Source organism: Malaya genurostris, chromosome 2 (assembly GCF_030247185.1).
Source record: "Malaya genurostris strain Urasoe2022 chromosome 2, Malgen_1.1, whole genome shotgun sequence".
NCBI classification, from domain to species: Eukaryota; Metazoa; Arthropoda; class Insecta; order Diptera; family Culicidae; genus Malaya; species Malaya genurostris.
The window spans coordinates 65,384,652-65,410,080 of record NC_080571.1 but is presented as its reverse complement, the minus strand read 5'-3'; the positions used below and the strand labels follow the sequence as shown (position 1 = coordinate 65,410,080).

General features: G+C 36.4%; 1 protein-coding gene and 1 non-coding gene across 11 annotated transcripts in view; both read right to left on the bottom strand.

Annotated features, from left to right (window-relative positions):
• The window catches only part of LOC131427464 (protein winged eye), a 758,071-nt gene that overhangs the window by 411,906 nt on the left and 320,736 nt on the right, over positions 1-25,429 (bottom strand). The gene's annotated exons all lie outside the window — the stretch shown is intronic.
• On the bottom strand, positions 19,569-19,651 carry Trnal-cag (transfer RNA leucine (anticodon CAG)). Its single transcript has one exon. It is a non-coding gene; the product is annotated as a tRNA-Leu (tRNA).

The following is a 25,429-nucleotide window of genomic DNA, read 5'->3' as shown; positions in this document are numbered from 1 at the left end:
TGAAATTATTGTCCTCGTTCCGTATCCGTGATACCATATGCAATTAATAAGCTCATTGTGAATATCTACGCTATCCAAAAATTACCTGTAGTTCAGGCATTGAGGTCTACCAGAATAACAAATTCACTACCGAACTTAACCTTCACGTTCGTTTCATACTCGTAGCTCACTGAAGTCACGCTTTGACTGAAAATATTTCTGAAACAGTTCAAAATAGACAAGTAATCAATATGTAGCTCCATGACTATATCCTGCGTTGAAAAATTATAGGGGAAGATGTTCGGTTGCCGGCACCCCACCGTAACTTTTGACAGAAAGCAAATAGCGTCATTACGACAAATGTCATGTGTGTGTAATAGCAGCACGTTCTTTTTGTGCCGAATACCAAATCAAACAGATGCTTGTACTTTTTGTTGATGATGATGGTCCCGCCTCATACCCCTACAAAGGTGTGAGCTGGACGATTTATCTAAATGATAATAAATATTGCATCACATATTTTAACCAGTTAACTAAATATAAAACGATCTGGTTAATCCAGCAGGTATAGATTCTCCTTCTAAAGTACAACTGAGAACAAAAAAACATTCAAATATTTCCTATTTACTATCCAGGGTCATTCAAGAAAATTTCCAACCCGGGAAGATCCTTGAACAAATCAGGAATCGAACCCGATATCTTTGTCAGTATCAGACAGTAATTTACCTGGCCCTTCCCGCCGGACCAGTTCATCGCTACAAACATCAGCTACGATGGAGTAACGAGACTGCGGATGAGCTCAATTCCATCAACAACTTCCAATCCCGATAATTTCCGAAATATAATCAATAAATAATTCATCAAATCTTACAAAGTTAAGATTCGATCTCGACACGTAGAATGCTAAAGCTCTCAAAAATAAAAGAGAACATATCCAGTTTCAGTTATATTCAATTTTCAGATTGCCTCTACCTGCTTTGCGCGCGCGAGGCTCATACTTTTGTAGACAACTCATTTTTTTTTAACTAAACAAATTATTAAAAATCCATCATCATCATACAGGACATAACAACCTAATGCGTCTTACTTGAAAAAAAAATAAACAAAAATAAAATAAATACAATCTTCGTCATTTTACACAGTTTTCGAAAAAATCAAATTGCACTAATTCATTGAAGATCCAATTACAAAATAGATTTTATGTGTGAAATACACAATTTTTTTAACTCCCTCAATGTTGCAGCCCGCTTGATTCGTCCTGGCATCGAATTGAAAAAATTAATCGCTTTGTACAATAACGAGTTCTGGGATCTGGCTGACAAAAAGCTTGGTGTTCTAGCATCAGACGCATTTCTAGTATTGTATCTATGCAAGTCACTTCCTCTTTCAATCCGATCACACAAATATTGAGGCAGCCTTCCATTTAAGATTTTGAAAATGAACACCATTGTTAAATAATATACTCTCTGTTTCACTGAAAGCCATTGTAATGCGTTCAATAGAATATTAGAGGAAGTATATCTATTACATTTCAAAATCAATCGCATGACCTTATTTTGCAATCGCTGGAGTCTCAATATTTGCGTGTTGTTAGCAAGGAACAGAATCGATGAGCAGAAGTCAATGTGAGGAGAGATTATTGATTTATACAGAAGAATTTTACTACTGGTCGTTAAATCATTTTTCGGACGGCATAATACACCGTACTTTTTGGCAACCTTCTTGATGATGTTGTTAACGTGAGATTTGAATGTTAGCTTTTCATCAATTATGACTCCAAGATACTTCAACTCTCTAACGCGATCAATAATATCTCCATAAATTTCAATGTTGGCTTCACGTCCAGTGCTTAAAGCAGAAATAACCATATATTCAGTTTTCGCGACATTCAGTTTTAACTGCTTGAATTTCAACCACTGAGCCAGAGAATGTAAGTCCTCGTTCAAATGTGCAACCGCTTCATCCAAATCCTTAGCTGTAATGAACAGAACAGTATCGTCTGCAAACAAATTTATTTCACAAAACCGTAAAATTCGCTTCATGTCATTTATGTACATAATGAATAAAATCGGACCTAAAACACTACCCTGTGGCACACCAAGTGAATTACCTTGGAAACTAGACACAACATCGTTGAAAACAGTTCTCTGAGTTCTATCAAATAAATAGCTTTCAAACCATTTATATGCTACTCCTTCGATACCAAAGCGTTGTAGTGTTTGTAACAGTATAGGTCTAGAAATTGTTTCGAAAGCGCGCTTGAGATCCAAGAACACTGCAAAAATAGTCTCTTTAATCTCGATTTTCTCCTTCCATTTTGCTAAAACCAGGTTTAAAGCGGTTTCGCAAGAGTGACTTTTCCGATATCCCGATTGTTCCGGTATTAGCAAACTGTTAGAGTTTAAATAGTTAATCAGCTGATCTTTAACAACAAGTTCCAAAATTTTTTTCCAACGTGTGCAACATGTTAATGGGACGGTACTCCTCGGCTTTATCCGTTCCAGTAACCTTGGGGATAGGAACCACCAGCGATTCTTTCCAAACTTTTGGCACATGCCCCGTGTATAACGATTCATTTACCAAGTCCAGCAGATCGTGACCGATAACATGAAAGCAATCTTGTATCACTTTTGAGTTAACATTGTCAATACCAGCCGATTTTCCTAAATTAAAACAAATATCTTTCAATTGTTCAAAAGTGATTGGGTGAAATTCAAGAAATCTACAATAATTACTAATCGGCTGTGTTATTTCAACAGGTTCACCAACCAAATCAATACTTTGATTGATCTGCTGTATACTATTTATGAAATAACTGTTTAAATTTTCTGGTATCACTTGCTCTGAGTGCTCTTCTCTGCCATTAAATGGTAAAGTTATTGCTGAGCAATGTGTAGGTTTTAGTAATTATTTAAGAATTTTCCATAACTCCTTGCTGTTTTTCTGATTTTGATCGATCTTCCCCTGAACATATTCACATCTAGTCTTCTTCAGGGCCCGTGAATAAATGTTTCGTGCATTGGTATAAGCACGCCAGTGACATTCATTATTAGTTCTACAGAACCTCTTGTACTGTTTATCTCTCTCTCGTTTTAATCGTAAAAGGTCCATTGAGTACCAGCTACTTGAGCTGTTCAAACTAACGTACTTTTCAGTGACTAATTTATTAGTACACTTTTTTAATACGTCCGTAAGAATTGCGCTTAAAACAAATTTTAGTTGAGTGAAAATCAACATAAAAGTTTTTTATGGCTTTTTTTATAGTATCATAAATTGAAATTCATCAATCGAAAATGTGAGTGGACTGAATATTTATGAGGTGAAATCGATCTATTTCGTGATTTAATACCGGATGCTATCAAAATTTTCGCAACCAAAGTTTTTTTTGTAATTTTCAAAATGTCTACCGATTTCGGTTACCGGCACCCCAAGGTGTTTCAGTTACCGGCACCCCATTTTTTCGACAAATCGCGAAAAATTGTCAGTGATATGCAGGGATGCCAAGTCTGCAAATATGACTGTAAATTGTCAAATTGCTTTGTTAACATGTAAACCTTTTTTCGTCCAAAGACCTTTTACAGACTTTTGAAACTTCGAATGTTTGCAGACATTCGTCAGAAATTACAGACTTTTGAAAAATGGCGCGATCTTTTCGATTTTGCTAGCTAAACTTATTGTATTACCAACAATATGCAGCTGTCAATACAATACTTGACAGCTCCAATACATCCGTCATATAAATAAAAAATTTGGTTCTCTGGTTCTGTTAGCCATGACGACTTCAAACCAATCGTCCAAGTCAAATAAAATGAATTTTAATGCATTGATTAATGCCATTTAACGTTGTTTAGTGGAAGCCAATAAATTCGACGTCAGCAGCGTATTCAACCCCGCGACACCGGCGGAAGACCAGCCAAATCAACACCAAAAGCGCCACCATCCAAATCATTGGCCAAGAGAGCCAAGGCGAAGTCACCATCAGATAATGAAGACTTTTGTCCGAAACGCCTCCGAAAAGAATAAATTCCGTTTTTTCTTTGAATAGTTGCAGTTTTTACTTATATCCTTTTTCAGCGAAACACCTTTTTTGAAATGGTCAAAATTTATCATTTTACTAAATTGATAATAAAGTTTTTTCAATCGATTGAATCAACTTAGTTTCTTATTCAGTTGTTAGCTAGGGACTTTAGCTTTCCATTGATCTATACATCTGCATAATGTGCACTTAGTCGGAAGTTATGAGCTTAAAAGAAAAGGGTACCGGTAACCGAACACTCTCCCTTACATAAGCTGCGGATTGCTCGTGCAGATCTTAAGACTTGTTTTTACTCAAGTTCTTAGATGACGGAGAATATTTCTGAAGTAGATCAGAGTAGACAACAAGTAATAAGATGCCTACGGAAAAGGACGTCTGTCTACTTTTTGGACCTTGAAGTCTGTCCAGCGGATCAAATTGAACTGCTATGCTGCACTAGCTATTTAATTTGAACAACTATGCTCCGACAAGTCGAAGACGAAACAATTGCACATGTTTTTAACTTAAAGTGATTTCATCCTGCTTGGAAAAAGTCATACATCTGTTGAACTACACTTTTCGATTTGCACACTTCAGCATATATTTTTATTATATATCAATTATTTTACCCTGGCTTTAACTATTTTGGAATTCAGCATACCTTAGTAAGTGGCTTCGAATCGACCAGCCCATCGAAGCGAACCGATTCTGTCCCAGTGTAGTGTGTAGCGTGTGTCGAATTGCCCAGATCAGTGTAGTGTAAATTCGACACACGCTATTTGCGCTTGTTCGGTAGTATCAAGCAGTTTTCCTGTTTACCACTTGTTTTAGCTGATCGGCTCGGATTTGAATTTGTTTACCCAAAAAGCATGGAGTGACGGAGAGATTCTGTAAACATAGCGAAGCGGTTTCGTTTTGATTCGTGCTCATAGTTGAGAAGAGGACCACATTAATTGTTTAGTTTAAGCCAACGAGCTGTGAATTTTTTTTTGTAAAAGAACTCTAAGCTATCAGCTGATTGATGATGATGATGATGATGATGACGATGATTAACAGGAGGATCGATGTTTCAATCGATATTTTGACACATTTGAACAGCAGTAGGCAAAACATTTCTCGCAAACATATGCTTCATGTTAAAAAATACAACAGCAAATATGTTCGAATACCTCTTGAACAACAACCGAACTTCAACCAAAGACTCACTAATTCAAACAACTTTTCTCATGTTGGTCACATCAGTCATCGAAACAGAAGATATGGTTACGTGTTTGTATTCATGAGAATAGGATCGGATCGTGTTTCCTAACACTGCGTCCCAAACAAATAAACAACTCCAAAGTAATTTTTTGCCGGAAGCGAAATCCCAGCTAGAATTTGTAATATGTTGAGCAAATTTTGGTCACCACGTTTCACATAATCGGTGAAACGCGTAAGACTGAAACAGAATTCATGAAAATAAATCTTATTCTTCGTACTACACATTTTTAGAATGTATTGAAACACAAAAATTCCGCACTGGTTTTCCAACAATGTCAATTATACTGATTTATGCTCTGCTTGATACTATGAGTTTTGATTTTGGAGTTGTGGAAGAGGTTTTCGAAGCATTTGAGAAGAAATCTGCAAGAATAACATTACTTGATGTTGTTGAAATTGATTGGGTATAATATGAAATTGTTATGTTGTCGAAATATAAAATAATAGCACGTTCTACGACCTTCACGGCTGGGTACACTTCTGTGGCTTGAAGACACGCAATACAAAATTCTGTACATTTCGTTGAAACTCTTTGTCATAGCCATGAGATATATAGAATCGAAGAGCATGCCCGCGCGATGGAAGTACAGAGAGACTAGGGAATCGTGATCTATGAATGAATCTTCTAAATATCTGATAATAAATTTAATAATCTAAGTTTTTTGGAAGTACCATCAAGTTGGGTAAACAATTGTCCTGATCAGGTGGTAGCTCGAATAAAGCTGGAATCCATTTTTGTGTCACTTGAATAAACTATAATTGAACAAATACAACTTGGAGTACCTGATTACTCCGCCCATTTCATGATCTAACCCATACCGACGAAAGGAGACCAGAGATAACTGTACCGATTTTAACGTTAACTCAGATTCGTTATGACTACTGACCTACTCGATATACAACCTAATATTAGTCTTGCCCCAAAATCTTTTTAGTCTGAGCCTAAAATAGCAGACATCGGTTCAGGAGTTCATGAATTTGATCGAAGCAACCGCTATTTGGGTGTCGAAGTTGATCAAAAATCCAATTAGGTTTTACACAATAACGACACAAATGAACTGCCGATGAATCAAGTTCATCTTTGACAGCTGCCGTGTGCTTGTTTTGTTTTGCGACTGCAAATTAAAAATTGAAAAATAACGAAAAAGTGCCTGTTAAAAACGTGTTCCACAGTGAAAAGAACTAAAAGATTTCCCTGTATGCGTTTCCAACACCAAGGAGCAATATATTTATATAAATCTGTTTAGTGTGAGACGACTTGCAATTTTTAAATTCAAATGATGAACCTCTGATGAACTTTTAAACCGTAAAGAAATACACGGCGGCTGTCAAAAAAGTTAATTATTGTGAGGTTATATTATGTTCGTGCAAAACCTAATGAAAACTTTCAGCTGAGCCTACATTTATTGAAATTGTCTAATTCATCCCTGCTAAAAACTAGCGGTAAGAAAAAAGTGCGTTTTTTTCGGATACGTTTTTTACACCATTATATCTCCGTTCGATTTTCGAGTTGAATTAACGACTCAACAGTAGCTTTTAAACCACCCTAAGCTTGTTGAAATCGGCTGTCTCAGCTTCGAGAAAATCAAGTGTTAAGAAAAATAACGGATTTTGCCGTTTACGTCACTTATACCATTATATTTTCCGAATCGAAAATGATAGCCTTTTTGGTCTTCGCATTTGATGTCAATGACCCAATAGAAGCTTTCAAACAAGTCTAAGCTCACAGAAAACGGTACAGCACTCTCCGAGAAAATTGAATAGTAGATAAAATTTTTGAAAGATGCACACATACTACCATTTGCCGATCTCGTCAAGCGAAGTAGAATGCCATGTAACACTAGGGGTCTCCGGAGCTCCGATCGAAAGTCGATTTTTCCACCTATTCTATTAACTTTCCACAGAGAAAGGTGCTCATTTGAGCAAGTAATCTAAACTTTTTATGTGAAAAAATGATTGTTCAAGTACACGGGAATGCATATACGAAGAAATATCTGCTCGAATAAAAATGAAATATTCTAGAGATGTTTAAAATTAATCAAAACCTGGAGTGCTAAGGATTATATTGTGAATTCGACCTACTTCACAATGGGGTGCCATTCCAAAATTTACTCTGTACACGAACGGGTAGAACTGTGAATATTTCTTGTTGTATATAAGGCAGCAACTTAATTTCTTCTACATACCATCGGAAATATGTTCTGCAATTAAAATTTTCATTGGTGAAAGATATCAAAAAATAACTCAAAGTTGAAGTTTTCCAAAATGTTTGGTATGAACGAACATTAAGGTGAAATTCAGTGTCAAAATAAGGCGCTCAAAATTCCAAATACACGAATGGATCGAATCATCGCACAAAGCGTATTGTACAAAAACGACAGAAAAATTGAATACAAAACGAGTAGAAATTGTAAAAATTTGGCTGTTCATAACAATCCAACTTTCTGAATTAACGAAACAGATCAGTTATTATGAATCTCCTAAAATCCTTTTTTGTATTACTGTTATGAATTTCAAGTTTCTAAATCGATCATTTCAACAGTTTGAAATGTATTAAGATGTGTTTCGAAATATTAAAAATTAAAAATTGAAAAAGGGAACAATTAATCTATGTATATTTTGTAATTGATATTAAGCTATTATGACTGGTGTACCTTTCATTCATTATCTTGAGCCAATTCGAATATTTACATGAGCCTCACTTGAAGGTCAGTGTGTGCACACATTCGATTTCAATTAAATTGAATGTAGTTTTAAAGCACTGCTTAGAGGTTTTAATTGAATTTGATTCGAATCCGACTTCTGGTTCCGGATATACAGAATGATGAGTTTTGCTAGCTTCAAACAGTCGTTGAAAGTGATGACGCAAAAAAACGTACGAAATTTACTAAGCTGCACATGCTTTAACTGCACATAAAAACTATTGCTATGAATAGGACTTGTTAATTGACGTTCATGCAAACTTACAAAAATCAACCAACCTTAAACTCAAATGAAGGATCTATTGGTCTCATTGGTTCTTATTTAATTTAACCGGGATCCATTTCCCAGTTTCGGAATCATAGAGTGATGAGTGCTAAAAATTCTAAAGTTGCTAAAGTTTTACTCGAAACGACGATGCAAAAAACGGAAAAAAACCTTCTGACTAGGCTACAAACCAATTCTTCTAGTAGGTCTTGTTGGTCATATTGGTTTCGGAAGCACTGGTGGTAACACTCAAAAATGTTGATCGTAGAGCAGTGGAAGAGGAGAATCATCAAGTCGAGTCATCGATTCGATTTTCTGCGATAATTGTCAACTTGCGATTCTCTCTTGGTAAATTCCACACAGCACCGATCATGATCAGACTGTAAATTGTTTTAAGGGCTGTAAACCACTCAGAGTATTGAGTGGAACGAAGAAATGTAGAAAAATTCTTTCACGGTTCATGCATTGAGAGACACGAGTATCTTCTACCGGATTGAAAATGTTCTATACAATGTAGAGAAATATCGAGCAACTTCTGTCAAATTATCGGCAATCACCAACACTGTGTAAGACTTTGTATATAATTTCAAAACTCTTCATTCATTCCTTCAAATCTTTTTCGTCCCCCTCGAAGTAATCCCCTCAGACCACAATACACTTGTGCCAACGTTTTTTTTTCAATGTGTTCAATTGACTCAAAACGGTTTCCCCGGAGCGGTCGTTTGAGTTTGCTGAATAACCGGAAGTCACACGGAGCTACATCAGGCGGATTCGGTGGATGCGGAACGATTTTGGTTAGATTTTTGGCGAAAAGCGACTATTTTTGGCGGTGCTGTTTTTCAAAAAAAAATTGATTTTGGAACCAATCGTGCTCTCATTTTTCTTAGGCCCAAATGGTCCTTGAAAATGTTTTTTTTTATCTTCCGATACTTCAACGATCCCAGTAAGGTCTCTGACTGTTGATCGTCGAGACTCGAGCACTAATACCTTGATTTTATTTACGTGTTCATTATCAGTTGATGTTGATGGCCGTCCTGGACGTGGTCCGTCGTCAACGCGTTTTCGATCCTCTTCGAACAACTTGCTCGCGACATGAATTTATCAGCGAAGGCCTTTTGCAACATTTTGAACATTTCGGCATCAGAAATTTGTTTTCGCACACAAAATTGAATGGAGCTTCTTTGTTGAATAATTGCACTCATTGTAAAAATCGCCGATTGGGCTTTTCAATACTTCAGAAAGACAGACGTATACTGAACACTAATGAATATTTTGACGTGACACTTGGCACAGATGTCACTGACAGTCGTACCAACCTAGAAAAACATAAGGCTTCCGTGCAAAATGTATCGTATCACAGACGCTTTTTCGATCGTCATCAGTATTAGGGTTCGAGTAATGTTCAATTATGATCTGAACTATGTTTTATTTTGAGAAGTGCAATAATTTTCTGAGGTTGTATGCACAAAAATCAAAATCGTTACGGTATTCAGCTCAACATGGTTTCCCATTGTAGAACATTCCGGTACAACTGAAAACTCTCTTTCCTAACCAGTGATTTCCATAAACTGACAGCATTTCCTCCGTCTGGAATAATCATGAAACAAAAAACCAATTCATTTCCCTGTGGTAACTCAATTTATTTCCAATTGTAACTCTCCGCCCAGCCTGCGCTCCGGCGCCATTAGTTTACAGCCTGGCACTTTGGAGGCAACATTATAAAATCAAATATAGCAATAAATATGCATTATGTAATTCGGCAAACCCTCTCGAACATCATCATATTACCGTACCATATGGCGGACAATTGTGCGAAAAAATTAACACCACACTAAAGGTGATAAATATGTGTCATTTGTTTCCAACCACTACGCCGGGTCCGGACGCCCTCCCTCCGAGAAGACCCGTTTCGGAGCAGTTTTCCGAAATACACCACGTCAGTATGTGTCTCCTCCGTCCACCACCCACCCACGCGATTGCTGATGAGCGGTTTCGCGCGTTACCAGCCATCCCATCAGGATGGATGACAGCCGAATCCTCCTAAACCGGATTGGCAGAAAAATGGCATTGATAAAAGAGATTTCAAGCACACAGACAAGAAAAAGTGTATATATAAATTGGAAGATATAATCATAAATTTTCAAGAGGAAATTTGTTATCTTCCTTCTCGTGGCGGCTGCCTCCTTGCCAGTCAGTCAGCCAGCCAGAGGCTGCAAAGGGGCCGTTTTGGTTTTCTCAGGAGAAATGAGAAATGAATTTTGAAGAGATAATTTTCCGCCCATTCCTGCCATCCGGCTCCCGGTTCTGGTTCCAGCAGCAGACCATTTCCAGTAACAACGCTTGCTAAGCCGATCAAAGCAAGTGTGGAAGATATGTTGAAAATTTGCGAGTTTTCAAGTGCTAGGAAATGAAAAGAGTATGTGAATTTGGTCTTTCATCTTTCAGGTGAGGTGTGCCAGACGGAACGGTTGACGGTAGATTGCTGGTCGGATACCTCTTCCAGAAGCGGGTAGCAGTAAACGAGACTTTGGACAGTCAGTTTGGAGCTCCGGAAAAAATATCTTTCCCTTGTGTCGTCTACTAGCCACTGCTGGGATGCTGACAGAACCAAAAGGTTTTTGTTTCAAGACGAAAAGACGATACGCAGTCGGAGGAATGCCAGCGAACAAGGTTTTTCACATGGTGCGGGGGTGTAGAGCCAACAACACACTGCCTGGCAAATATTATTGCAATTTATGTGAATATTATGTTTATCTCACGGATGCCGTTTTTATCACATTCATGTTCCCTAACGAGTTCCGAGTTCTCCGTAGGTGTATGAGTCTGTGTATGCTAATTGATTAGCATAATAAAACCATTTTGAGTGAATTGTTGTTTTCACGGTAAATATCTTTCTCGGCTCAAGCTGCACTCACTCACTCGAATTCCACACTCCGGTCGCTCAGCGGTGGACCGTTTTCCCGGGATGATGGCTGTAAATTTCCATCCTACACGTTCGATAATAGCCACACGAGTTGGTGGGGGAGAGATTCTAAAAAGCGAAAAAACAAACACTTCTTTCCAATTTCGACTGTTAGTTAGTGGATTATTGTTACCAAGAGGGGTACCGGTTTTGCGTTGACGGGTCCCTCAGGCACCATGTTTCTGACGGTGGTGCACAACATTTGGGGCGAATACCCATGCATATCGATCTGACAGATGCTGCGCTAGCACTTTGCTGGAGGGCCGGAAATGAAGCCATTTGTTTTCGCCATCCGTCCGCAACATTATGCTAATAATGCTCTGGGCCAGGTTGATCAATGAGTTTTGAATTTTATTTTTCGCAGTGCAGTACAGTACGGGTTTCGGAGGGGGCTCCCAGGTAGCGGGACGGTTTGGGATGCTTTAACCACTTCTACCCGAAACGGTAATCTCGGAAATAGATTGGGATAATCACGATAATCAGTCCCACCGCGGGACCGAAACTCACTGAATCCCATTCCGCGAGTCTCGCGGGTGCGTGGGTGAACTGCAATCAGAGTACCGATGAACAATGGAAGTTTGTTATGGGTTCGATTTATTTTTCGATCGGTGACAATTTCCGGGGGCGGCCGGTTTACTGTGCACATATGGATTCTGTTCATAGTATAAATCATTTTGATTTAACATTGTATTATGTTAATTCATGACAGCACTTGATTTAATATGTTACTTAAAGAGTTCAATAATGCAATAGATCTGTCCACAGACCACCATCTGTTGTACATTCAATGTTGATTATAGAATTTCTAGAACAAGTTAACAGTTTAATATTCTGTTACCGTTCAAGCGAGACACGTATGTTGAGAATTAGTCGACTGCAGAGAATGATTTAAACTGGTTTGGAGTCGATGAAATAATGCATAGTTTCAGAGGTATAAAAATAAATTATCTTTTCATAACAAGAAAATAATTTACTTTCAAGTAAACTAGTTTAAACTTAGTCGTCAACGACATTGTTAACATGAAATGAGTCCAGAACTTTTTCCTATCAACAATAAAAGAACAGCATAGTATTTGAATTTACAAAAATGATACGATATGCAAATGTTACTGTTATTGTTGCGCGAAATTCAATTTCAATTAAATATTTTTTCATGAATCTGCAATTAAAATCTGGTTATAAAGATATGAAAAACAAACTATGAAAATTAAAGTACTTGCTAAAAAGTATTCCACTTAATTCTTATTACTTATTATTTTAATTTCTTATAAAGAGTGATTTTTTGCTGGTATCTTTTTGGCAACCCTAATTTTGATAGATCACGTGTGAATCGTGTCTAGTGTCACTGTCAAACTTGTTCAGTTTGGTATTTAGTTTAATCATGCATCGACTTACGAACGAACAACTGTTGCAAATTATAGAATTTTACTATCGAAATTCATGCTCGGTTAAGAGAATACGATATCCACTTTTTTATCGGGAAATTGTGTTCAGCGACGAAGCTCATTTCTGGTTGAATGGCTACGTCAGCAAGCAAAATTACCGCATCTGGAGTGAAGATCAGCCAGAAGCATTGCAAAAGTTACCAATGCATCCTAAAAAAGTAACTGTTTGGTGTGGATGATGAGTCGGTGGCATCATCGGGCCGTACTTCTTCAAAGGCGTGATGATTGACGATTTTGCTGCCCTAATTGGAAGAATTGGATATACCTGACAACAAGACGGTGCCACATCCCACACGGCATGCGAAATAATCACCAAATTGAGAGCCGCCTTCGGTGAACAGTTCATCTCACGTTTTGGGCCCGTCAATTGGCCGTCTAGATCTTGTGATTTAACGCTTTTGGACTATTTCTTGTGGAGCCATGTTAAAGTTAATGTCTACAAGGATAAACCAGTAACAATTGACGCACGGGAAGCCAATATTGAAGCATTTATTCGTGAAATACCGGCCGATATGTTGGAGAGAGTGTGCCAAAACTGGACCTTGTGCATGAAAATCATCTCAAAACCTTAGATTATATCGATCGTTCTATCGATTCCAATAAAAATTTCATCAATTTTCTCAAATTTTATGTATTTTTTTAATCAAATCACAGGAGATTTTGAGATAGCTGTTTATGCTTGATTAAATGAAATAGATTTTCTGCTAGGGATTTAATCAAGTTCGTGCCGCTTTAGCCTTTTAACCGAAGCCCGGAGAGTCGAATGTTATAGCCTGCTGTTGAATTTTATTTGGATTCGACTTTCGGTTCCGCAGTTACAGAGTAATATGTGCTAGTTGATGAAAAAAATGTGCACTCAGCTTACTCGGAGATGGGTTAAACGGATTTTCACAAACTAAGATTCATATGAAAGGTCTTAAAGTTCTTCAAAAATTTCTCGAATATTTGATCCGATCCGATTTTCTATTCCAGAACTACATCGCGAAAAGTAGAAAATTTTCAATTTCATAAGTATTTTTTCACAAGTGATGGCAAAAACAGTTGCAAATCCCATAAAACTGACTGATAAATACTCCTAGTTTGCAGAACTTGTTAGTTGGTAGATATATGAACTTGATTCGGCACTACCGGCACCCCGCTTCCTGTTCCGGAAGCTTCGAAAGTAGTGAAGAAAAACTCCTATTGTCCCAAAAGCTACTGTTAAATTCTTAATCTTCTTAATTTCTGACTTCCGGTTCCGTAATTATCAGGCGATGAGTGCCAAACTTTCAAACCATCATATAAAGTTCAGATGCGAAACCGGTATGCACCGGTACGTGCTGGCACTGAAGAAGAAAACACAACCAATTTTATATGCAGTTTGAAAAGTACGGGTGTGTAATGTCAGAGACATAACTGGATAGCAGCCCTTACACGAGTCAATAAAAATGTCATTACTAAAAAATAATATCATTTTAATGAACGTGTAATAGTGTAATGACGAGATTTATATCAAATTTGAAATACATCATTACTTAGTCATCATTAAAAATGACAAAAATAATGCTCGTGTGTGTTCTTTACACTTTCGAATTCGAATTGATAGTTGATGGATTGTGTGAATTGCGAAACTTTTCCCCCTTTTCACTACTAAAATTTTAAACGATTTTTGACGTCGATTATCTCATTCCAGATTTGCATATTTCATTGAAAGAAACTATCACGATGCTGTACAGGATTCATTGCAAAACGAGTCATGATTTGAGGATAATAATATATTTTCATGTTATGATAATACATCATGATTAAAATTTCTCGGACGATGATCCATTCGGACTGATTTCTATGAAATTTAAACGTAACGCACTTGAAGTTGTTGGGTATAACTTCAGGCGTGTTTCTGCTACGATGATAATTTTTGCAACATAAATTCAGGCGTTTTGTGTGATTTTCGCAACGATGGTCATTTTTGCAATACAAATTCAGTGAAAAGCAACGACGAACTTCTTTTAAAATGAAAATATTCTGTTTTTGAAAAACGACGACACAAGAGATAACGTGTTTACTTGCGTTCATTACTTCAGTTTTGTTTTTGTGTTTCAGAATTTGAACACTTAAACGAACTGCATGAAAAAACACTAGTGAATCAAGCCTCTTAAAAAGAAACTCTATGTCGAATTCTTGTAAAAAATCGTCTTATTCATAATATTTAGGCGCATCAATACAGCTTGTGTTGTTATATCGATGAAACAAATTAATAAAAGTTGCGGAACAAAATATTTGTCTGATTTTCGTTAGATGGTGTTCCAAATTCACAATCGAATTAAACGCTAGCTCTCGGAATATTCGAACAAAATATAACATTGATGTTTGTCAAATGAAAAGCGTAGCCGTGCTTAGTCTCTTATGATGTCAATTTTCGGTTCATTATCTTTATTTTTATGTTATGTTTAATTCTCTATCAGCCGGTGGGTAAAACAACACGATTATTAAATAACATACTTCAGGATCAAGTAAACATTTTCAGCAGGTCTTGCTTTTCAATGTCTGCTTTTTGCTTTACCATTAATCTATTAATCTATCACATCACTTGAGGCAGAGGGTTCAAAGTGATATCCGGGTAGAAAATTAGAGTTACGAGCTTTGAAAGAAATGCATTCTTCAAGTAACGCATTTTCGAACCATGATTAATTTTCATGGGAGAAGAGTTATTGCTCATGATTTCATGATAAGTTAAAATGATTGGTTTCATGATTTTCTAATCATAACAGCAGTAACGGATTTCTTTCCGTGTACGATGTTTAGCACAGTTCGGAACAGTTATCTCGAACGATTTTTGCACAGCGAAAAGTGCACGAAACAAATCAAATTATTTTGGATTTTCACTAAACTGATTATTTCTACCTTCGATTTGCAAAGAAGTAATCTTAATAGTTCTTTAGATAACATTTAAAGTCATTAGAATGGCTAATTTTATATAATGTTGTCCACTTTTTGTTTCTTGTTTTCTTTCTCTCCAATGCAAACCACCAGCAACTGATGCAATCGTTCTTGCTTGAATTGAAACTAGCTTTGCGTACAAATCGACACATCCGGTCGCAGTGCCAAATGATGCGTAACTGGTTGAATGCGTCTTCTCGCCTTGACGACCGGAAGGCAAATGAGAACTACGACCTGAGCGTTTGAGGTTTTTAACCACGCAGAAGGTGCGTGGTGAAATGATCGATTTTCGACCACGGTTCCCCTTTTATAACGTTCAGATGAAGATATGTGTCTGGGGACGGGTATAGCGTGATGGGATAGTCGATGCCTTTAACGCAGCCCGCCTGGGTTCGATTCCCAACCCCGCACATAGGGTCAGAAAGTTTTTCTGGTCCGAAGAGGCGAATGACCTAAGATGTTAAAGTCTCTATAATCGAAACAAAAAAAAAAAAAAAAGATATGTGTCTGACTACCTCAAAATCGTCGTCCTTGCGCAATAATCCCAAGCAAAAGTAAAGAGTTTTCTGCGTTGTTTGAAAATTTTCAAAAAACTTAATTTTTGAGTTGTTTGTGGTTATCTCACACTGTTCAAAATATTATCCTAAGTTCCTGATCATATTTTTGATGAAATAGTGAAAGAATTATGTTGCTGCCATTCATACAAGTCGATATATTCACGATTAAATTCTGCCCATTCTTCCATATGACTAATTTTGAAAAGGCGCCCCATAGTAAAGTAAGTCGTATTCACGACAAAAAATTGATTTTTTTTAATCTCTGTAATTCTGGTGTAATTTTATTGTTTTATCGTTTAATTCCGATGTAATTAACAGCATTATAGTAACACTGAGCGAGCAGTGTTGCAACTTTATAAGATTTTATTTACCATAACTTCCCATTTACGTAAAATGTTAGAACAGATGAACTTTTATTATTTTTACGTTTCGTCTTTGACTCATCAGTGCAGAGCAGTTCAAATTGAAATAATATGAACGGTTACGTGCCCTAGCACAAAATTTGGCTAACCCCTAAATGACCAAACCTGCATCGGCCAGACATAGTCGAAAACACGTTTTCGTTCGGCACGTCAGAAAAAAACATTGCACTCCGTTGCAAAACAAAAAGAGTTCTGTAAGTAGCAGAAACTTTTCGTCTGCTTAGCGGTTCAAATTGAACTGCCGAGTTTAGCACTGAGCAGTTCAATTTGAACTGCTCTGCACTGCTGAGTCAAAGACGAAACGTAAAAATAATAAAAACAGTTATGTGCCCTAGCACAAAATTTGGCTAAACCCTAAATGAATACAAAAATATTTAATTCGAGTATTTTGTTCTCTACGTCAATACAAATTAATTTAATAACTTTTATATTAACAAGTATCAAATTCTTCTTGAAACGGTAATTAAACGTGCTATAACTTTAAAAATATGTAGAATATTTTCAAAATCTGTTAATTTTGAATGTTGCTGTATGATGCGTAAATAGTTGCCTTTCTCAATTGAAACATTTTGTCGTGAACACCCGTAAAAGGCACAGCGAAAATTAGGTACATAAGCAATCTTCAGTAACATTATTTTTTTATCATTGTGCCCCTCCCGAAACGAAATCCTGGGTACGGGCCTGGTCTGGACGACAGTTTTGATGCAGTGAGCGACTTTGCGTTTTCGCTTTACCTGCTGTCTAGGTATATAACATAAAAATTGACATTTTTTCAGTTTTTTCATTCATTATAGCGTGCGCAGTTGACTTTGAAGTACCTGGAAATTGATTATTAAAAAGCCTTGCTATTACATTCCAGTAGTGAAGTTTGACCTTCTGTTTCAACCGACTTCGTATCCGATTTAGAGTGTACTGAACCAATACATGGCTGTTATAAAAAACCTTGCACAATTCACACGATCTATCAACTTATGAGAACGATTTTAGATATTCAGAAGTGTTAATAAACGTGTTAGTTTTATTCGTATTCACGTCATCTAGTTATGTCTCTGACTTTACCCACACACTTTTTTCTGCGAGTGCTCTATTGATTACTACGCGATTCAAATCGCAGCAGTGCAATCAAATCCATATGATACGCTTTCATTCAATTTGCCAAATAATATATTTCATTTCATTTTATCAGTAAAGCTAGGAAATGTCGAGTCACACAACTTCATTAATGAATCAGATGTTCCTCAAGGAAGCAATCTAGGACCATTGCTGTTTTCATTATTTTTCAATGACATTTTCTTTTGTCATTCCATCAGGATCCAGCTTATGTAGGTGGACGATTTGAAACCGTTTCTTGTTGTGCGATCGACAGCAGATTGCAATGCAATCTCAACCTCTTAACTATAAGTGTGTCCAAATGTTCTGTGCTTTCTTTTACATGAAAGAAAAGCCCTATACTGTGGAACTACACTATTCCTTGGGGAACTCTTGAAAGAGTATTTTGGTGTGCTTCTTGATTCTCAGCTCTCCTTCAGACATCATTATTCGCTTATAATAGCTCAGGCAAATAGAAACTTAGGTTTCATTATGAGGATCGCCAAAGAGTTTACTGATCCATACTGCCTTCGAGTGTTATGTTACACCTTAGTACGGTCTACCCTTGAACCTTCAGTGCATATTTTGTGTTTGAATCAATAGAATTAAAGCAGTAAAATCACGATTCCTACAATTTGCTCTTAGATCTCTGCCATGGCGTAATCCGTCGGAACCTCCACCATACATTGAGTGCTGTCGTTTACTCGACATGGACAAACTAAACAAACGACGAAGTATATTCAGATCTGTATTTGTAGTGAAATTGTTGAATGGACAAACTGATGCTCCAGAGATTCTTTCATGTATTAATGTCCCACCAAGAACGCTTAGAGCATGGAATTTCTTGCGACTCGACTTACAAAGAACGGAGTATTTGTGAAATGTAGTTATGTAAACACATATGTGTAAAATGTTAAAAGGATTGTGGGCTTTTACGCGCATTCGTTGAAGCTAAAATGGGCTTTTCCCACTCCACCAAAACTCCATTAAAATCAATCTAGATCAGATGGAAGGAAATAGATAGATAAATAAATAAATAAATAAATAAATTAATTAATTAATAAATAAATGAATAAATTAGAGAGACATATTTGTGCACGCTGTTTAAGACGGTTCAATTTATAATCAAAATGCTCTTATAATTTATTTTTTCGCCTATAGTGAAATTATTCATTCATTGTTACTAATCAAAATCATTGGCATGAGACTGCTTCATTCGGTTCATAAGCGAAAGGCGTGAATGCTGAGTGTGATACTCCTTGTAGTCGATTGATCACCTTTACGACTATATAATACCTTGAAGACTCTTTAATATTCTGATACTTGGTAGTTCCCATAGACAATACGAGTAGTAAAAATTTGGCTATCCTCGACAATACACTACAGCTTTTAGAACCGTCGACTATGCAAAAAAGCAAGAACTCTTCTAAATTTGACTCAATTGTTTCAATTTGTGAGTTATTTTAGTTGCACGTTAAACGAATCATTTCCAGTTATACCGGTTTCCAGCTCCCGGTTCCGGAAGTAACGGAAATAGTGGTCGAAAACTTCAAACCAAAACTCACTCATTTTTCTCAGAGATAGCTGAACCAATTTTCACAAATTTAAACTTAAATGAAAGAGATTTCACAAGAGATTGATTTTTATTCGGACCCGACTTCCGGTTGAACTGGAGAGTGAAGTGTGTTTGAAACTCCAAACCGTCACTTAGAGCAAAGTTGCATAAAAACGGAAAAAATCTCAATTTTACACAATTGTTCACAAATTGAAAAGGTTATGTTAGTTTGTGCTAAAAAAAAACTTTCTAATTTTTATTCAAGCATTCAAGAATTTTGATTGACAGAATCCACTAGTAATATTCATGAAAATATAATAAGTAATATGAGAAAGGCACCACCATATGAATTAAAACAGGGTTTTTTCTTCAAAAGCACCGCAAAATACTGCTTCTATTGTCAGAAGTGGGATTCGAACCCACGCCTTCAGAGAAGACTACGACCTGAACGTAGCGCCTTAGACCACTCGGCCATCCTGACTGTGACGTGCTGCTGGGTTAAGCTGAAAACGCTTCACTCCTACCGGTTGTACACGGATACCAGTAATTATGTATACAATATATTGGAACCCGGCAGCTGAAGCCATAAAATGTTTTGGGTCATTTAGGCCATACTCATTGTCCCAAACAATGAAGCTCACTGACAAGTTTACGGTCATACTTCATGTCAGTAGCACGCCAATCCGGTTGCTACTTGCGCCACCAGTGTACATCACACCGCGTGACAGGAGGAGATAGAGCGACGGAGAGATCCGACCACTGTTTTATTTACAATAATCGTTGGCCATTGAAACCATTGTGTGACAGGAGCAGCAGCAAACAGCAGAAGGAGGAGCACCAGAACGCGGGATATTTATAAATTATAGAGTGGGCTAAACTTTATTTAAAGTAAACTGCCCGCTTTCGTGATAATAGACCATTAGTCGGGGACGCAGAAATGACTCTACGCTTGCAAACCAGTCAGTAGTTACTAACCACCGGAGCTAAAACGTACTCCGAACGACTACAGGCAGGCGTCGGGGTTAATATTAACACAATTTCTATAATTTACTAGAACTGGTTTGAGCGACGGAGCGACTTTAGGACCGAAACACACGTTAAACAAAATTGATACAATCTATTGCACGTTTTCCTAACAATACAATTAACAAACTACCAAATAACCGTGCCTTTTGGTTGTGACAAAAAAGCACCGGAACTGTCCAGCCGTGACATTAGAAGTAACGCAGACAACCGTTAATATTTTTTTTATTTTCGCTAGTAAAAAACAGAAAAAGTTGTAACAGTTCCACGCCCACCGTCGAACGGTTGGTGCAAGGCCAGACCTTGCTGCCGGTCGGTCCCGGGATGACGTTCGTGTTTTTGCGATATATCTGGTCCGCTGTGTGTGCCCGTAAGCCAACTACAAAATTATGGGTTTGATGACGTTATATGGATGTCCCTCACCCTTCCCCCTTCGGGCAGCACTGGTCATCGATCGGATATATGCATGTTCCGTTACGAAATCGTAGGACTGCAGCAGTAGAGTAGGGCAGCAGCAGCAGCAGCAGCAGCACCCCGTGGTGGTAACGGACGAAACTAAATGGATCGAGTTTGTATATAAATTTGTTATTATTTTTCGAATTTCATTCTTCCAGTTCCCCTTCTCTTTGTATCTTTAGCTGCGTGGACCAGGATATTAAAACGAAATTGGTTGCATCGGAGCGTAGTCGAGCATTTACTCGTTATTAAATTTGATAAGAAATCGGTACCAGGAGGTTATTAAAATTATGAACGTGATCAGTGGAGTGCAAAAATTAAGCACTTCCACAGCGATACTTTTATGACGTGAAAAAGTTAATATTTTTGTAATTTAAAATTGTAGTCACTAGTCTTTGCTCTTCCGTTCTTCTTTACTTTTGATTCATGATGTAGTATGCTTCTACTATGTCTTATATGTCATCTTTATATATTTTTATTTCTATTTTGTACAATATGCTCCTTTACTAATGTAATCTATCTTCTTACTCATATTACTCTTATTACTTTTACTATTATTAATTTTGTTACTCTTATTATTCTTATTATTCATATTACTCTCATCACATTTATTATTCTTATTATTCTAATTTATCTTATTACACTTTTTTTATTTAAAATATATTTTATTCAGGCCTATTTGCGTACAAGCTTTACGTGGCCGATTTAGCTGAGTTTTTAGATATTTTTTTTTGTATTGGATCTCGTTGTCACCCTTTTTCTAGGGGGAGAGGAGCTTCCATTTTCCTCCTGCGAGGATTGAGGGGCAGTTTGTTCGCGGTTCGTCTCGTCATTCATTGCCGCATCGGTGGTATTGTTGTTGATTCCGTTGCTAGTTGCTGTAGATGCGTCTTGTTGTACATTGTTTGCAGTTGCTGATTGGTTGGATGGTAAGTTGTTAACTGCAGCTGGTGTACTTTGTTCTATAGGGGATACGTTGGATGGTTTCGTTGAAGAGGATGCTTCACTGTTGTTGGTGACTGTCACAGGTGTACTGGGGTTGCTTGGGGTTGGTGTGAAGGAAGCACCGTTGTCCTTTTGTGTAGTTATCTCCTTGTCCAGCTATCACATGGCTTACCGTAGTGAACAGCTTTTTGGCAATATTGACATATGGCTATCTGATTGTCATAGGTAACAAGTGATTTGCACGGGATTCTTGTATCCTGACCGAAAGTTACATAAGAAGGTATAGGCCTCTTCAAGCGCATGCGTAACAAACGTACGCCATTTAGAATACCGGGGAAAAAATTCTTCCACTTTTCTTTTTCGATAGAGAGAATCTCTCCGTATTGGGACATAGTTTTACGAATATAAGGATCGATGACGCTTGAGGGAAGATCATGCACACGCACTTCTATAGCACTATCATCCATATATACTGGAATGTTGTACTTGATATTTTCATGCTCCACATAGTGCACATTATTATTGTCTTTAGCGAATTGAATTGCATCCAACTCTTTATCGAACTGGATATAAACAACATTATTGGTCTTATTGCATTGAAGTAAATGCACACGTTTAATGTCAAGATGCATTTGCTCCTTAAGCAAACCTTCAAGTTCTCGTATCGAAGGTCGAATTTTGCACTGTCTGAAGTCAACAATAATTGTACTCTTTCGTACCGGCGGTAGCTTTTGTTCGTTTGGTTCACTTATTTCGAGGTCGTTCTATTGTTCACTACACAATACTTTTTCTGTCCCGAACGTAAGCGGTTTTGTTTTATCGACTGACTTGGATGAGATGTGAATGCGAACTGATCTTATTACACTTATCACTCTTATATCTCTTATTACACTTATTATTCTTACTGTTCTGAATACTCTTATTGCTTTTAATACTCTTATAACTCATCACTTATATACTAATTACTCTTATTATTTTTACCTAATTACTTTTATTATTCCTAATGCTTAATTCTTACTAGTCACATTTGTCTTATGTTTCTTCACATATTATTTTAGTCACTTTTCCTTTTCAATTAATTTAATGTAGAAAAATTCTCTCGCGGTTCATGCATTGAAAGACTCGAGTTCTTGTAGCATCTTCTACCGGATTGAAAATGTTGTATACAATATAGACAGCAATATAGCAGCTTCTGTGAAATTTTCGGCAATCACCAACACTGTATATATATATATATATATATATATATATATATATATATATATATATATATATATATATATATATATATATATATATATATATATATATATATATATATATATATATATATATATATATATATATATATATATATATATATATATATATATATATATATATGAGGTGAAAAAAATAGAACTTTAAGAAAAAAACAAAACAAGCAATAAAATAAGTAAAAACAAAAAAGTAAAAAGTTAGCCGAGCCAAAGATATAAAAGGTAAAATGATGGGAAATAAAAACCAAAAAACGTAAAAAGTAAACAAACAGAAAAACTGAAGAGTAAGTAAAGATCGCAAAATGTGACGAAAGAGAAAAGTAAGAAAAGATTAAGAAAACTATAAGTAAGAAAGTAAGTAATAAATAAGAACAAAATACATGTATAATATGGGAATATGAGACAAAGTAGAAGCAACTTACGTCGTGGAACAGCGCAAAAAGTAAGCAGCCATAATAAATATAGGAACAAAATAAATAATATGTGAATATATAGAAAGTAAAAAAAGTAAAAGGGAAAGCGACAATAAACATACAAAAAAACTGGAAAGTATGTAAATATCGCAAAAGATGGTGAAGAGAGAGTAAGGGAAGTAAAATATGAGGAAAACGTTAGCTAAAAATATAGAAATTATTAAAAAAATAAGAAAACGAGCAAAAAGGAAACAGTAGGGAGGGCAAACGAAATAATAAAAGATACATAGATAGTACAAAATAAAAAATGTAAAAAGTATAATAAACGAACGAAAAAACTTGAAAATAAAGAAAATAAGATGAAAGTCAAACAAAAAATAAGAAGCAAGTATAAAAGGCAAAAAGTACATGAAACAATAAAGAAGAGACTAAAAAGTAAAGATAGTAAAACCCAGACTAGTAAAATGAAAACAATGTGAACAATAAATAAATAGGAGCATGTATTAAATAAAGTAAAAATTAGATAAAACAAGAAATGAAGAGAATGAATAATAAAGAATGTAACAAGAAATGTAAGGGAAGTGAAGAATAAACAAAGTACAAAAGTATCAATATGAAAATTAAATGAAATGAAATAGGAAAAGTTAGATGTAATAAAGGTGAAAAGCAGGAAGAACAAAAAATATAGCAGACAAAATGTAAAATGTGAAGGTAAAGAGCAAAAGTTGAAAACCGTGACCAGTAAAAAATAGAAGGTTAAACAAATTCAAAATGAACCAAATCAAATTGTATAGAAGAAAAAACATCTATAATCCAACGACAAAAGAGCTTAACTGCAAATGGTTTTTTCTTGCACGATTTACCGGATTAAGTTTTTAATGAACGCCTTACTCTTCGCATAGCTTTCATGTTAAAACCACATTTATTTCGATCAAAAAAGAAAGTAAACAAAAAGTAGCTCTCATTTGCAGTTAGGCCCTTTTGTCGTAGCTATAGACAAAACAAAAACAAAGAAAGTAACAAATGAAGAAATTATAAATCATATAGGAAAGATAAAACTGCAAGAAAATAAATAAATAGTAATCGTAACGTAAAGAAGGTATAAAATAGGTAATATGTGAAGAAAGTAAACCTTCTAAACCATATGGGGCAGATGGTTTATGTCTTCGACAAAGCTATAGTATTTGAGTTTATCAACAATATTGTGGAAGACTTCAAAATTGTATTCCTTCAAATAAAAACGTTAGTTTTTTGTGTGTCTTTACAGTGAGTTTTGGAACATGGTTTTTAAGTTTAAAAAAATCTTCAAACTACACCGAGCAACTATTGTGAAGACATCAAACAACTCAGATCAACCGTTGTAGCATAATAAAAGAAAGCAAACTCACATTACAACACTAGCAGCAGCAGAGATGTCTATCTCCTCTGTGTGACGAAGAGCAAGCAAAATTTCTCCCCTCGCACTGACAACTTCAACGAGAGCTCTTCTCTTTCACATTTATACACCACTGTTGTGTAAGTGTGCACGCATCATGAGTGCGTTTGTTTATTTCCTTTTACCTCTTCCACTGAATCGCACCAAAGTGCTAGAGCATTAGCTAATAAATTCTCTGAGGAGGATGCAGATACTTTCACAAAGGTGTACACGCCGATGAGCACTCTGCTGTATGGTTTTCGTAGATGAAGCGTGGACACGCAAAATCAGCAAAATAAAACAATTTATCGTAAAATTTTCGGTTTTTCTTGCAAATTTTTCATAGCAAGGCCAGATCTACTCTCTATTAATTGAAGTTCACAGAAGTGTTCGCTCACAATCACGCGCCAGTGGTCACTTGGGTGTATTTAGACGAGAGCGCGTGTGAGCGATTCATGCGAAGAGAATGTGTTTCACTCGCGCCAGCTGCTTTAACCACAAGCACACACTCAAATGGTGTCTATTCGACACTGAGAAGAAGTGCGCTTTCCTCTTTGTGCGGTGCTTCGCTTTTTTCATCCTCGGTGTGGCAAAAATCTGACTCTAGCGTGTATAACTCTGGTGAAATGCCATCTCTGAGCAGCAGTGGTGCTAGATACATTAAGGAATGAGCCATCGTTCGGACCTTGTCTCGGTTTTTCTTTAATAACATTTTTTACAGATGTCGGATTATGTTACAGTCTTCGAAG